Source organism: Octopus bimaculoides, chromosome 10, assembly GCF_046866305.1.
Source record: "Octopus bimaculoides isolate indiv1 chromosome 10, ASM4686630v1, whole genome shotgun sequence".
NCBI classification, from domain to species: domain Eukaryota; kingdom Metazoa; phylum Mollusca; class Cephalopoda; order Octopoda; family Octopodidae; genus Octopus; species Octopus bimaculoides.
Genome location: NC_142937.1, coordinates 16,956,424 through 16,972,935, shown reverse-complemented (window position 1 = coordinate 16,972,935; position 16,512 = coordinate 16,956,424). Strand labels below are relative to the sequence as shown.

General features: G+C 34.5%; 1 protein-coding gene across 2 annotated transcripts in view; it reads right to left on the bottom strand.

The window, feature by feature from the left end:
• Positions 1–16,512, bottom strand: part of LOC106879924 (uncharacterized) — a 131,255-nt gene that overhangs the window by 80,877 nt on the left and 33,866 nt on the right. For both annotated transcript variants that reach the window (XM_014929681.3, XM_052971061.2), the window contains exon 2: positions 2,136–2,319. The gene's annotated coding sequence lies outside the window, so the exon portion shown is untranslated. The remainder of the gene's footprint in view (positions 1–2,135; positions 2,320–16,512) is intronic.

Below are 16,512 nucleotides of genomic sequence, written 5' to 3'. Positions count from 1 at the left end.
TTGGAAAAGTTCATGATGATTGCAAACCGATCAGTGCAAACTGAAAGAGTTTACAGAGCTTGGAATGAATTTTGGACAGAGTGTTGAAATTTGAAAGAGTCAAGAAAAATTATTGATACAATACAATTGGAGGTATTTGGCATCAGTGGGTATTGAACCTCTGGAAATATTAGACATTTGGTGGATAGGAAAATAATGGAGAGACAAAGAGAATGCTGGAGGAAAGGAGGAGTGCTGGATGAATTGAGCAGAACGCTGGAGGAAGTGAGGAGAGAGTGCTGGAGAGCAGAGAGTGCTAGAGGTAGAGGAGAGTGCTGGAGGTGGAGAGCAGAGAGTGCTAGAAGTAGAGGAGAGTGCTGGAGGTGGAGAGCAGGGAGTGCTGGAGAGCAGAGAGTGCTGGAGAGCAGAGAGTGCTGGAAGTGGAGAGCAGAGAATGCTGAAGGAAATGAGAAGAGTGTGCTGGAGTGCTGCGTACTGGAGGAAGTAAGGAGAGAGAGGGTGAGAGGAAGTGAGAAGGGAATGCTGGAGTGTATATGTATGTAGATGTGTGTGTTTATGCATATGTGTATGTATGTATGCATATATATTCATGTGTGTCAAATCAGATTGGATCCTGGTGTAGCCATCGGCTTTCACCAGTCCTCAGTCAAATCGTCCAACCCATGCTAGCATGGAAAGCGGACGTTAAACGATGATGATGATGATGATGATGATGATGATGATGTGTATATGTATGTATATGCATATTTGTGAGTATGTGCGTGTGTGTGTGTGTCTATACAAAAGATAATCAATGATTTATTTTATCATAATTGATTTTTATATTTCAGCTTCGTTTCTTTGTTTTCCAGAGAATATTTTAAGTTCTGTTGCTAATGAGATATTCCACAGACACCACAAGTATTCCTTGTTGTGGCAGTAAAATGTCCTAAGGACTTGCTATTGCAGGTTTCATTACTAATGATGGCTTATGTAATAATGTGTGTTGTAGAACATTTATCTTCTCAAAGAAAAACCTGCCGCCAAATTGCCGACTGTAATAATATATGTACTCCGTGTGTGTGTGTGTGTGTGTGTGTGTGGATGTGCTTACATACATTTATATGTAAATATGCATAGGTACACACACACACACATATATATACATACATATATATATATATATATATATATATATATATGTATATATATATATATATATATGTGTGTGTGTATATATATATATATATACACATACATATATATACATATATATATACATACATATATATATATACATACATATATATACACGTATATATATATATATATTTATATATATATATACATACATATATACATATATATATACATACATATATATATATATACATATATATACATGTATATATATATATACATATATATATACATATATATACATGTATATATATATATATATATATATATATATATATACATATGTATACATATATATATATACATATATACACACACACATATATATATATGCATATATATATACATATATATACACATATGTATATATACATATATATATATACATATATGTGTATGTGTGTGTAATGCATGCATATATGTGTGTGTGTGTATATATATATATATATATATATATATATATATATATATATAAATTATGCTCATAGAGAAAACAAAAAAAGTTGTACTAAAAGTTGACACTCATGCACAAATATATATATATGCACACACACACACACACACACACATACACACCCATGCACACAGATATGGACATAAACCAATATATACATGTGAGAGCATGTGTATGCCATAGAAACAGAACCAGAAAGCAACATAAAAGAAGAGAGGAGAGGGCCAGAAGAAAACAGAGAGACAGAGATAGAGGAGGAGGGAGACAGACAGAGAGAAGGTGAGGAGAAAGAACAATGCCATCAGACTTTGCATGAAATACCTAAACACACTAAAATCAAAAACAAAAACACACTAAAATCAAAAACAAAAACACACACACTCACACAAAGACGATAACTCAGCAAGGAGGGAAAACATGCCACATTATAAAGTAGGGTGAGAAGAGTTTTATAACCAAATGGCTTCTGAGTAAAATATGTAGGCAATGAAGGAACACTTACTTCAGACATATTTCTGGCTGTGTCAGAGATTTTTATTTTTTATTTTTCTTTGAAAAATGTTGGTGTGCGTTTCACAGGTAAAATTCAATGATTTTCTCCCCTAGAAATTTCCTCGTTTATACATTATTTATGTTGTGATTGATTGATTTACTGGTTGGCTGATTGTGTCAATGTTTATATTCCTCTGAAAAAGAACAGAAATAAAAAGAGGTTAAAAATAAAATGGCATGATGACCTTGTTTCATGTGGAAGTTGGAAAAACATGCAAAGACTAAGATCATTTTTTTGTGATTTTAGTTATTCTCTGCTAATAGAGAATAAATAGTATCATCATCAACATTGTGTTTAACATCAGTTTTTTTTTTATGATTGCCAGTATTGGATGGCTTTCAGTCATAGTTTCTTTCATAATCCAATCTATAACTAGTAGAAATAAAAAGGAAGAAAGTATACAGCCCTGTCGAACTCCTGTTTTTACTTCGAATTTATCCGTAGCTCCATTTCCACGCAAGTATGGAGCACAAGTGTAATTTCAATAAAGAACAAAATAAGAATTTTTAACACAAACGTAAAAGCGGTGTTATTGTATGGGGTTGAGACATGGAGAACAACAGTTAAGTCAAATAAGCAAATACAATCATTCATCAACAGGTGCTTGCATAGTATACTTAAAATCAGATGGCCCGAGCGCATAAGCAATATGGAGCTATGGCAAAGAATGAATCAAGTTCCGATTAGAGAGCAAATATTTGAGAAAAAGTGGAAGTGGATTGCACAATTAGAAAGGACACACCAAATGCAGTGAAAAGTGCTTTACAGTAGAATCCGGATGGATATAGAAAGAGGGGTAGGCCTAAGAACTCGTGGCGTAGATCAACACAAAAGGAACTAGAGAAGGGGGAACATTCATGGCAGAGTATAAGTACAGAAGTGAGAAATTATGCGACATGGAACTCAATTATAACTGGCCTATACTCCACGTTGGAGGGTTAAAGGCAAGAAGAAGAAGTATTGGATGGAGTTTATTGAAGCAGATTTTCTATAGTTGAATGCTCTTCCAGTCACTAACCCTAACCTGAGCAGACATGTTTCTGCAAAATACTGGAAATGAATGACACTGCTTGTATGACAGTGACACTCATTTACAACTGTTACACAATGTCAACTGGTACTCCATTAGTTACAACGACAAGGGTTCCAGTTGATCTGATCAATTGAACAGCCTGCTTGTGAAATTAACTTGCAAATGGCTGAGGACTCCACAGACATCATACTCTAAAACTCAGAATGTGACAAGGCTGTCCTTTTAAATTACAAGTACAACCAATTTTTGCCAGCTGAGTGGACTGGAACAACGTAAAATAAAGGGTCTTGCTCAAGGACACAACACTCCACCAGGAATCAAACTCATAACCTGACAACCATGAGCCAAAATACCCAAACCACTAAGCCACGTGCCTTCACCACACAACATCAAGGCTAGGAGACAAGCACACACACACGCACATATGCACACACATGCACATATGCACACACACGCACATATGCACACACACTTCACTTCATTGATCAGAAAATTGAACCACATCACAAGGAAGAGAGAAAGTTTCAATATAGTTGTGAGACGAAGTGACCCCAGTGATGGACCCACTTTGTAATTATTGCTTGACCTGATAGAGAAAACAGTCAGATATTCCTCAAATTACATCTTACTGATTTAAAGAAAGTCAAATAAAACAAAAATGCTAATGTAGTCCTAGATACTTTAGCAAAAAAAGTCAGGATGGTCAAAGACGGAATATCTTTGAGCATAAATCTATTGGACTGACATGGGTCACCTCTACCTCCTCTACCAACATTCCTCAACATGATCCTCTCTATTGCCATCAACCACCACCACCACCACCGCCGCCGCCGCCGCCGCCGCCACCGCTGCTGCTAACTAAATCCATACAAGGTAGAATTAAGAACCAATAAACGTGATTCCATGATTCCAAAGATGAAAGAGACTTTAATCTAATATCTATATTTGGTTCCTCTTATTTGAAATTTCCATACAAATATTGCCTTTAGGGTGGTACAGGATCTCATTGTGTCTGTTTACCTAAGAACATATTCCCCCTCACATCCACACATCCCTGCTAAATTAATGCTGACATATTACCTACATGACAACATTTCTACCTGGAACCTTTTCAACACAACCAGTTTGGTGACAGTGGAGTATAGCAGCTGCTCACGATGTGATCGTGGTCACTGCTAATTTTGTCTCTTCTACACACATACACAGACACCCACACACCCACAAACACATATAATGTGTATAATGTGTGTGTGTGTGTGTGTGTGTGTGTATATATATTTGTTTCAGTCATTAGGCTGCAGCCATGCTGGGGCACTGCCATGCTGGGGCACTGCCATGCTGGGGCACTGCCATACTGGGGCACTGCCATGCTGGGGCACTGCCATTCTGGGGCACTGCCTTGAAGAATTTCAGTCAAACAGATTGATCTCAGTATTTGATTTTTAAGCCTGGTGCTTATTCTATTAGTTGCTTTTGCTAAACCACTAAATTACAGGGAGAAAAACACACACACAAATACATATATATCAAAAGGATGTGTTATAATACTATTCCACAGCCATACCAACAATCCAATAATACTATTCCACATATACAAAACAGCCATACCAACAAACCTCCATCATCAGCTGCCCCAGGGATATCATTATGGTTTCGACACCTGGGCAGTACCAGTCAATCAGGCAGTGTCAACAGCACTAAAATAAGTGTTGTTAGGGAACAAACATACCAATGAAACCACAACTTTCAAACACATTTACCCTATGTACAACAGTATCAATAAAAAAATTCAATAAGTAAATTACAACCACTCCTAAATACATAACTGAACAGTGACAACTCTATTAAGTCATACAAAAATTATAATCTCTACCGTCTTTTGTAGAGTAATATAAAACTAAAAGCTTAATAACCACATTATTTCAATCAATCAATATATAGGCAGGATTAAAGACTAACTTTAATAAAACTGCAACAAAGAAACATATAAACCAATGTACATTGTATCGGTATTAATATATATATATATATATTATGACAGGCTTCTTTCAGTTTCCATCTACCAAATCCTCTTACAAGACTTGGTCAGCCTGAGGCTATAGGGGTTGACACTGGCCCATGATGCTATGCAGTGGCATTGAAACCAGGACTATATGGTTGGGAAGCGAACTTCTTACCATACAGCCATGCCTGCACCTATGCCCCAGTATGGCCACAGTCTAATGAGTGAAACAAGTAGAGGATAAAAGACATGCCTGTGTGTGTGTGTGGGGGGGTTGACTTAATCAACCAGGTCAATAAAGATGTTTAATTACCACCAACTTGGCAGACATGCATCTCATACCCAAATCTTCAGTGATAATGGACTGAATTGAATCAGACATGTTTTTCTCAGTTCTGTTGGTTGCGGGTCTCCTAGAATGTTCGTCAATATCAACATTTTCTCAGCCATCTTGGAAATGTCTGAACCACTCATACATTTGTGTGCAGCTCATACATGCCTCTCCATACACTTTCTGCAACTTAGCATAGGCCTCTGAGTAGATATCACCATGACAACTTTCTCTGTCATGGTCAATGAGCCGATTACACGCTACATACCTTCCTTCCAAGCACTGCTGTAAATAGCAGAAGTGAGCTAGAATGTTAAAATTTAGTGCACATGCACAGTAGAATTCAAGATCAATCTGTGCCAGGTGGCTTGACTCTGCATACTTTAGCTTCGTTACTATGGCAACAGTCCGGATACTTATTGGTCAGACCTCATATATTATACATATGTATATGTGTGTGTGTTTGTATATATATATATATATATGTGTGTGTATGTGTGCATGTATGTTTATATATGTGTATATAGACACACACACACACACACATATAGTGCATGACATCTCACATACAATGAATATTGCTTTGAAACTCCATTTCATAATTACATAATGAATGTGAAAAAACATTGTTCCACATATATGTCTGTATATTGGAATCATAGAAAATAATAAAAAAACAGAGAATCTACAACACAATTTTACCTTTGAAACTTTCAGTGTAAACATGCTCTTTTTAACAAAGCAAAAAAAAAAAATCTGTATTAATTTCCATAATTATTATTCTAAATGAATAATTTTTCTAATCAGTAACTTTTCCATTGTCTGTTGTAAAGCTCACTGATATATGATAATATTTTCAGTTTTTATCTTGAGAAATTAAAAAAAGCAACAAATTTCAGAAGAAATTATTTAGTATATGACCTTCACCTTGGGGGGAAAAATGCTGCTGTATAAAAAATTTCTAAGTGCCGTAATGTGGCTTTTTAACTCTCGATACACATACAATCACTTTAATATATAAAGTGAAGGAAGGAAGGATAGAGGATGGTAGGTAGGTAGATATGAAAATATATAGAGAGATAAATTGTGAAAATAAGATATTAAGAATTATAATATAATAGATAGATAAACTGTGTGTATGGAATATAAAGAACTATGATATATTAAATATACACACCATTTATATATATATGTATATATATGTGTATATATATATATATATATATATATATATATATATATATATATATACACACACACACACACACATACACAAACGTATACACACACACACATATTTATATAAATAAAGAGATAGCTAAGTTATGACTATAAAATGTGAAGACCTATAATTATTTAGATAAATTGTGAATATAAGATATGAATACTATTATAAATATATACATAAAAGTTATAACATAGATACACACACACACATACATATATTATACGTACATATTCAAACAAATATGCATACATATACATACTACACATGCAAGCATACATATTCATGCACACACAAATATATACATACATATAGATACTATACACACACACATATACATACTATACACACACATATCATTTATAAAGACTGAACTGTATTTTTCTCCATAAAATTATGGTATATCATTTATAAGCAGACAGCAAACCAGAATGCTATGACATTTAGGAATTGCTTGATGGTATTTACAGCATAAAAGAAAGAGCTTTTAAAGAAAAGTTAAAACCAGTTTTTATTTTCATACTGCACTTGAGCACCTGAGGCCTGCTGTATTGTTCTGTGTAGGTAGCAGGGTGTAGGTTATTGGAGAGAGAGAGAGAGAGAGAGAGAGAGAGGAAGAAGAAGAAGAGACTAAATACCTCTCAGTATTTAGTTGTTTAATACTTTCTATTTCTACATCCTGAGTTCAAACTCTCCTCATGGCTGGCTTTGATTTTCATTCCGCTGGGATAAATTGGCTAGATTCACTATATTTGTTTATTTGTGAATTTGTAGCCTTGGGCCCACTATGAGATACCAATATTATATATGCTCAGTTCATACACACACGCACACACACACACACACACACACACACACACACACACACACACACACACACACACACACACATACAGATAAGTATTCGGGCATGGCTGTGTGGTTAGAAGTTTGCTTCCCAGCCACATGGTTCAGGGGTCGGTCGCATTGTGTGGCACCTTGGGCAAGTGCCTTTCACTACAGCCTCAGGCTGACCAAACAAAGCCTTGTGGATTTGGTAGTTGGAACCTGAAAGAAGCTTTTGCGGTCTCTCTCATTGTGTGTGTATGTGTGTGTGTTTCTTTCTCTCTCTCTCTCTCTCTCTCTCTCTCTCCCTCCCTCTCTCTCCCCCTCATTTTGGCACTGCATCACAGTTGTAAGCAAGCCTCTCCCTCATACAAGCAGAATCATACATTTCCAATATTCTGTGAAACCATGTCCAGCCAAAGGGAGATACTATAGCTTGCTTAGAAACTGGTGATGGTTGGTGACAGGAAGGGCATCAGAATTTAAAAAATCTGCCTCAAAGAATTCTGTCTGAGAGATACAAGCATGGGAAAGCGAACATTCAGACAATGGCAGCAATGATGTTGATGATGATGTTGTTGATGTGTGTGTGTGTGTGTGTGATATATGTTAGCATATAGAATGATGTGCAAGTATTGGTTTAAAGTACATACTCCTGAGAAACAATTACATGTTACATGAGAAATATTTACACATGAATTTTATGCATTCCATGAGAAGCATTACGCATGATATGAAGAACGATGTATTACACAGGAACATCACACATTATATGAAACTATCACATTAAAAAGAAACATTGCTCCTTATGTGACAATACATCTTACTTCTTAGTCTTAGCCTTACTACCTCCTGTTCCTCACGAAACATTGGGCAACGAGTTGTCTCCACCGACAGCAATCTGCTGCAGCCATTTTTGCTTCAGTCCAGGTCAATTGCAGTTCCTGTTAAGTCCTTGCAGAGAGTACTGCACCAGATTTTGGGAGGTCTTCCTCTCCCTCGTTTGCTCCTAGCGGGTGTCCATGTCAATGCAGTGTGTGGCAGCCTGTGTTCTGGTTGCCGTATTATATGTCTGATGAATCGCAATCTTCATGAACCAGAGCTGACAGGTACCGGGCACATCCACAGGTGGCAGATGGTGGAGTGTTCCCTCAGATATGTAGGACAGCTGCAAAATAAGTAGACACAGGTCTGACGAATAAGCAGTTACAGACCAACAGCTACAGTCAGTAGTGGACCGGCCAGGTTGCCAGCTTGTCCAATGGCAAGTGGGCCCCTGCACCATTAGAATCCATATATAGGGGCCCATCCTCTCAAGTCTGAGATTTTTTTATTCACTCCTGGAAGAATGCATTAATTATTCCACACCTGGCTGTGTTTGTAGACAGTTGAAAAGAACACTTTTAACAAAAAAAAAAAATTTTTTTAAATAAATAAATGATAGCATTGTAGTTGCAAACGGGCCCCCTTAGTCTCCTGGCAACCAATATTTTTAGACCCAGTCCACCACTGGCTACAGTCACCATCAGGGTGCAGTGGAGCATTGTGTGGCAGCAATGATCCTACTAAAGCTGCAAAAATAGCTTTATGATAGTACTGTGATAAGGCAAATGAAGGTTACCTTTAAATTTCACTTTACCTAAGGAACATTACACATTGCATGATAAACATTATATGCTAAATTATAAACATATATTTAAGCAATACACACTACATGAAAATGTTCCACATTGCATAAAGAATACTACAGATTATACAAGAAGTATTACATATCATAAATGAAAATTACACATTACATAATGAACAGTGCATATTGCAGATTATGTGATGTTATGCATTACATAACCAATGTTATGCTCATGTAGAACATTGTACATTATATAATGAACCAGAATGCTACTTGTCATATGATGGGTCGAGTTTAGAGAATTATACTTTTGCCACCATGGGGAATATAAAGGAATATGGTAGACGTACAATAATGATTATAATTTAATTTTTATCAAATTTGTTGGTGCTTTTATACAAAATAAAGAAATGAATATTAATTTTCAAAAGAATAATATTTATTCCCTTAAAATAAATTTAAATAGAACACATTCCTCATTTGTTTATTTACAAAAAGACTATTACCTGTTTTTTTCTCTCTCTCTCTCTCTCTCTCTCTCTCTCTCTCTCTCTCTCTCTGTATATATATATATATATATATATATATATATATATATAATGTAAATGTGACTTGAGAAATCAACCAAACAACATTTACTACATAAGCTATTATAATATAGAAATATTATGCATTACATAATGAATATTACACATAACACATTATATATATATATATATATATATATATATATATATATATACATGGCACAGTGGCCAATTCTGTTTGTACACCTGTCTGCAAGCATTTCAGAGAGAAGATATGAAAATATCTGCAGATAATACTACATTAGGACAATGTACTAAGAAGAGGTATATGTAGTTCCTCAACTTGCTAAAACAAGTAACCAAATCTCCCTGAAACCACTGGAGTCTCTCCCCACAGCAAAACTACAAAGAACACAAAACAGTTTACTTAATATCCCTAGAGGCTGCTCAGTAACCCTACTCAGAACTTAACAATAAAACAAAAGTACTGAGATGAGATGGAATACTAGCAAACATTTTGTTACCATATTTCTGTTGAAATACTCCGCTTTATTTGGATTAATTTAGAAAATAACAAAGAATTTTGTGAAATAAATTTGTCAATGTTAACCTTTTAGCTTTTAAACTGGCCATATCCAGCCAAAATATTCTGTTTTATGTTCAAACCTGCCAGATCTGGCTTTTCATACCTTATCCTACAACTTCAGTCTAAAACTAACGATCACATCATCAAAGTCTTGAAGCTATGGAATATTGCATGAATAATTCAAAACAATGTGAATAAATAAGTATTGCATCCAACAGACTCACTTGAATGTTAAAGGATTAAAACTGGTGTTTGGAACAAATTAACATGAAATCTTAATAGGTTTTAATTCAGATAATTTTCAAACAGGAACCTGAGGCATTGTCAGGCAAACTGGTACCAAAAGGGCTAAAATTAGCACATATTTCAATATCATTTAATTCTTATGAACAGATAAGGAATATGGAAATCCTATGTCACAAATAAACAGACCTATGTTCTGTTCTCTTGGTATAGTTGTTATTGTAGTTTAGACCCACACTGGCACTGAATAACCAGAATTATGATTAAAAGCATACCAACTTTGACCATCCATCCATTTTTTCTTTTGTTTTCATTTTCTAAATTGCATTGTTGCTTTGTGCTGGATGGGGGTGCTGGACACCCTATTCGAAAATATAAGGACACAGGTATTGTGTTGTATAGCCAGCTGGAAGCAATGTTTCCTGGAGTTAAACAACAGTAACAATCATCCCTTCCAGGACAGCCACATTATGTTGGCAAATAGTCTTTACGTCAAAGAACAGTTACTGAATATCTCTCTTTGAGAGATTTAGAAATAATAATGTTTCTATTTATTATCAAATGTGTTCTTCATTTTCATGATGGTACAGTACAACTAAGTGCCTGCAAAGGCCAGAGCCACAACGTCTTCCTCCAGATCAAGCCATTAAAAATAAAACGGATACAAACTTGGCTGCTATTTCTAGCAGGTCGAGCAACCATATCAAGGTTTGTTTCATTGATTCATTCTATCTTGTGTCCAAGATTTGCAGAAATACAAGAGAGAAGGTAATCAAGAAATATACTGACCCAAAATATAAGGTAAATATAAAAGTCAGATGATTGAGTTACATAGCCAAGGTTTATTAAGTGCAAACTAGTTATTTTTAATGTATAAATATATAAATTAAAAAAATAAAATAGTAATAAAAATAAAACAAAATAATCTTAAAAAAGCATAATAGATGTAATTTAATTGCAACTTCACCTATATTCATTTTGTCAGGTCAGCCTTAAGCAATTATGTAAAAAATGCATTATGTGTGTGTATGTATATATATATATATATATACATACATACATACATACATATACACACTTCTGTTATTGTTATAAATGCATAATACAAATAAAGTTATAAAATAAATATAAAGAACATTAAGTGAATATTCAAAGAAAAAATCAAAAACCAATAGCAAAATCCTATGCAATGAGTGACCTTAAAAAGTAACAGCCTGTAAAACTTCCTTCTTTGTAAGCAGGTTTAACTATTAAACATACCATAAACCTTGAAATCCATGTGAAAATTAAAAAAACATATACTATAAACTTTCTCTGTGAATAAAAGGTAAGAAAGAAAAATATAAATAATAATACTATCCAAAAGTAAATAAAAATAATAATAAAAACTTTGTATAACCACTAAGTGGATATTATTGACACCCATGTAATGTTCTCTGGGAAAGATTTGAAATGTTACTCTAGTGTATGAGTGTGTGTGTGTGTGTATGAAAGAGAGAGAGAGTGTGTGTGTGTTTGTGTGTGTGAAAGAGAGAGAGAGAGAGAGAGAGAGTGTGTGTGTGTGTGTGTGAGTGTGTGTGTGTGTGTGTGTGTGCGCGCGCATTACTCCTACCATAAGACGGTTTATAAGACTTGATAGCAGATGAGTCACTCTTTAGTTAGCTGCATTTATTTTCATGTCAATGCAAAGAACTTATGATTTCAGGTTTATAATTCAATGTCTATAATGCTTACACATACATCACTGGTAACTTTATACCAAACATTCATGTTATTTATTTATTCATTTATATTAGTTTCATAATTTATGGCATAATTACAGTTTGGTACCTCCACCACCACCACGACCAACAACAACAACAACAATGTAGTTATTCCAATTATATATATCAATTGTTAGTTAATCTCTTAAATCTATTTCAGGTAGGAATCCAACCTGACTCAACATTGTTCTTTGATGACTACATGGACTGAAACAAAGGTATTTAATCCCAGTAAATCCCAGATTACATCATCCAATTATCGAACCACCTGGGATCACCCCTGGTTACATGATACAGACTTCCTGTTTGAAAGTGATTTAAATGAAAACTTCCTTCCATCAGAATTTCACGTTAATTTATATTCCAAATACCTGCTTAAATAATGAAAAAAGTTATTTTAATGAATTCTTTGTTATTTTCAAAATTTATTGAAAGAAAGACTATTTCATGGTAATGAAACAAGTTAAGCAAACCTATGTTCAAAAACATCCCAGATATGACCATCCAGTCATTTTTCGTTTAAACACAGTGAATACCAGACTACATCATTCAATGACAGTGGGATATCACTTAACCCTTTTGATACTAACCTCCCTGATTCTATGGCACAAACTTCCTGCTTTAAAGAGATCTGAATTAAAACCTTCCAGCAAAATTTCATGTTGACTTCTCAGTTCCATGGAGAATTACATTTAATTCTATAGGAACTGAGAGACATGCAGAAGTAAATGTAATTCATCAAATAAAAAAATCAAATGCCGAGAATAGACAGGTCAACAAGGCAAGATGTATACATGCATGGTAAACAGATGTTAAAGGGTGCTGATAATGATTATATTTATATTGAGAGCACATAGCCTAGTGATCAAGGTGTTGCACTTGCGATTGCAAGATCATGGATTCAATTCCTGGAACATTTCCCTGCATCAAGGAAGTTTGAAGCAGTTTGCTTTTTTTTTTTTTTGCTAAAATATCTCTCCAAGACCTGTTTATTATGTATCTTAGATCAGTACTTCTCAAACCCTTTTTTTTAATCATTACCTCTTCTCTTTTACTAACATTTTTTCAATAACCTCTTGTCACAATTCAGTAAAATTAAATACTCCACAGAAAAATTGCAGCCAACCAGTTGATTGCCATTAAAAAATTACTTGCCGCAGAGAGAGTGGTGGCTATATATGAGGTAAAGTTACTGTTCTAATCAGACTAATGTCAAAATATTGTAACTAAAGCAACAAAGATGAGGATATTACTACAACAAAATTAGTATATAATAATGATGATTTCTGAAGATGGCTGGAGGGTACAATGGCCAAAACAATGTAACTATAACAATCAAGATGAGGACAGTAGTAAATAACATATCAGTGTATCACAATGATAATAATAATAGTAATAATAATAATAGTTCCTGACAGTAGCTAAACACTGACTATAACAACCAAGATGAAGACACTAATACAACCATATCAGTAAACAATAATGATAATTCTTGAAGAAGACTGAAGAGTATAATGGTGGCAACACTGTGACTACAACAACCAAGATCAGGACACTAATTCTTACGTACAACAATGCTAATTCAATGGTAATAGTAAAAATATATTAGTATATAATGACAATAATTCTTCCACTCAGAAACTCAGACAATTTTTGCCTGAATTAACATTGGTATTCAAAGAAATGTGATTATTTCTTTTGTCTGTTAATAATGAAAGAATCTCACATAAAATATGAAAGAAAAAAAAAGACAGTTGTCTATTGGGTAGTAAAGAGGACAAATTTGTTAACTTAGAGCTTCATATATTTTGCTTATTTCTATGTACTTTGTGACCTCGCCTCTTCACAATATTTATAACCTATAAGGAATTTCTAATGATCTCATCAAGAAAAGATTTAGTTTTCTTATAGTAACTTAAAGGCCAGCTCTAGAGAAGATGACAGACCAATATTATAAAGGTTCAAATAAATATTCTGTTACTACCAAATCTGAAGAGGATAATATTGTACAAAAGCAGTTTACAAAAAGGCAACCCAAACTATATTTAACACATTTAATGTATCTGATTGCAAGTGTAGGTGCATAAGTATATGCATGTGTGAATATGAGCAAGTGTGTATATATCTATTCACACACACACACAAATATATATAAGAGAACATAAATCAGTCATGCTGAATTAAATCTAAACATTAGAAAGCCTTCACAATGAAATAATTTAAACATAATCATAATTACAGTTATATAAATTAATTATGTACAACAATGTCCTTGACTTGTGGAAGAAATGGAGGTAACGTAATGGTTTGGGAGGGAGAGTAGGTCTTCTTTGATATCAACTAAACATGAAATGGATCTTCAGGAGCCTCCCCAACCCCTCCATGCCTCCTGATTTTTCCATAAATCAAGGGTAGAGAGAGAATGTATTTACATTATTATACTTAATTTATATAAATATAATTCTAGATGTATATAATTAACTTAACAGCTTTTTAATGTTTTTACAACACATCCACACACACACGTGTGTGTGTCTGTGTGTGCATGTTGTTGAAACTTTAAGAATGTGAATTCTTTTATAGAAATGCTAAATCTCAAAGCAAATAAAACAATAAATAATATCAAGTAAATATTGGTTGAAAATCCCTTTGGATAGAAGGGATCTTAAACCAATATCTTTTGTGCGTTCAAGTGATTAGGATGTTGTTTTCACAATCATAAAAGCTAAAATGATTGATGATTAAACAATAACAACAACAATATAATGAAGACCCTCCAGTTATTTGGAGGTGTTGGAGGGATGTGAAGGAACATGGCCTTATGGTAGAGCATTCAATTCATGATTATAATGTTGTTGGTTCAATTCCTGAACCCACAGGCTGTGTGTTGTGTCTCTGAACAAGGTACTTCATACATTATTTACATTATTTACATTTGATGGATATTTGTCCTCATCTTGTTTGTTGTTAACACAACATTTCAGCTGATATACCCTCCAGCCTTCATCAGGTGTCTTGGGGAAATTTCGAACCTGGGTTCTCATTCCTAAGGTATTTTTCGATGTTATTATTATTATTATTATTATAATTATTATTATGATAACATCGAAAAATACCTTAGGAATGAGAACCCCAGTTTGAAATTTCCCCAAGACACCTGATGAAGGCTGGAGGGTATATCAGCTGAAACGTTGTGTTAACAACAAACAAGATGAGGACAAATATCCGTCAAATGTAAATAATGTAAATAATGTACATAATTCCTCATCTCTTAAATATAGAACTGTAGGAACTTCATTCCACATTGCTCCAGTCAACTCAACTGAAAATGAGTTGCAACTGAGTTCTGGCACATCTCTCTCTCTCTCTCCCCAGATGTCGCATCCTGGATATGCTGCTGGGTCAAAGCATGGCAGAGTCAAGAAAATGTTTATGTCCCCTCACAACTACAGACACCTAAGACAATTAGCAAAAGTATGGTGCATGCTACCAGATCATACTCATACATGGGTGATGACTGGCTTTTGAAGGGTTACAGTGAAAGGGGCAGTACCTATAGTTTTTTCAAGTGGGGTGAGGGGAGGTATCCTCTTCAGATTGGAAGCCTCACCTGAATGCTTGTAAAACAGTTGCCTCTATTAAAGGTACCCAAGAGCAAGGGTATAAATACTATATATAAATACTTACATGTACATGATGATGGTCACTTGTAGACCAAGAAAAATGGTTCTGCAATTTCTTGCAGTAACAACCTGCACAAATGATTTGTTTATATTGATCAAATGTTTGTTCTGTACCTGCCATCAAATTGACATTACCTGAACAGGTGCACAGACTATCATACATCAGATGTGGAAGTAATCACAGAGGTATGCGAGACGAAGTGTTTTACACAAGAATACAATACATCACTTGGTTTAGGAATTGAAACTGTGATTTCCTGATCATGAATTCAACACCCTAACCACTAGGCTATCCACCCTCACCATTACACATATACATACATTCATATATACATACATATAAACATACATGCATTCATACATACATGCATACTTACAGACATACATGCACACATATGTACATACGAACATACATATATGACTATACCAAAAAAAAAAAAATGTAACAAGGGAGCTTCAATCTGCCAGAAATAGCAACCAA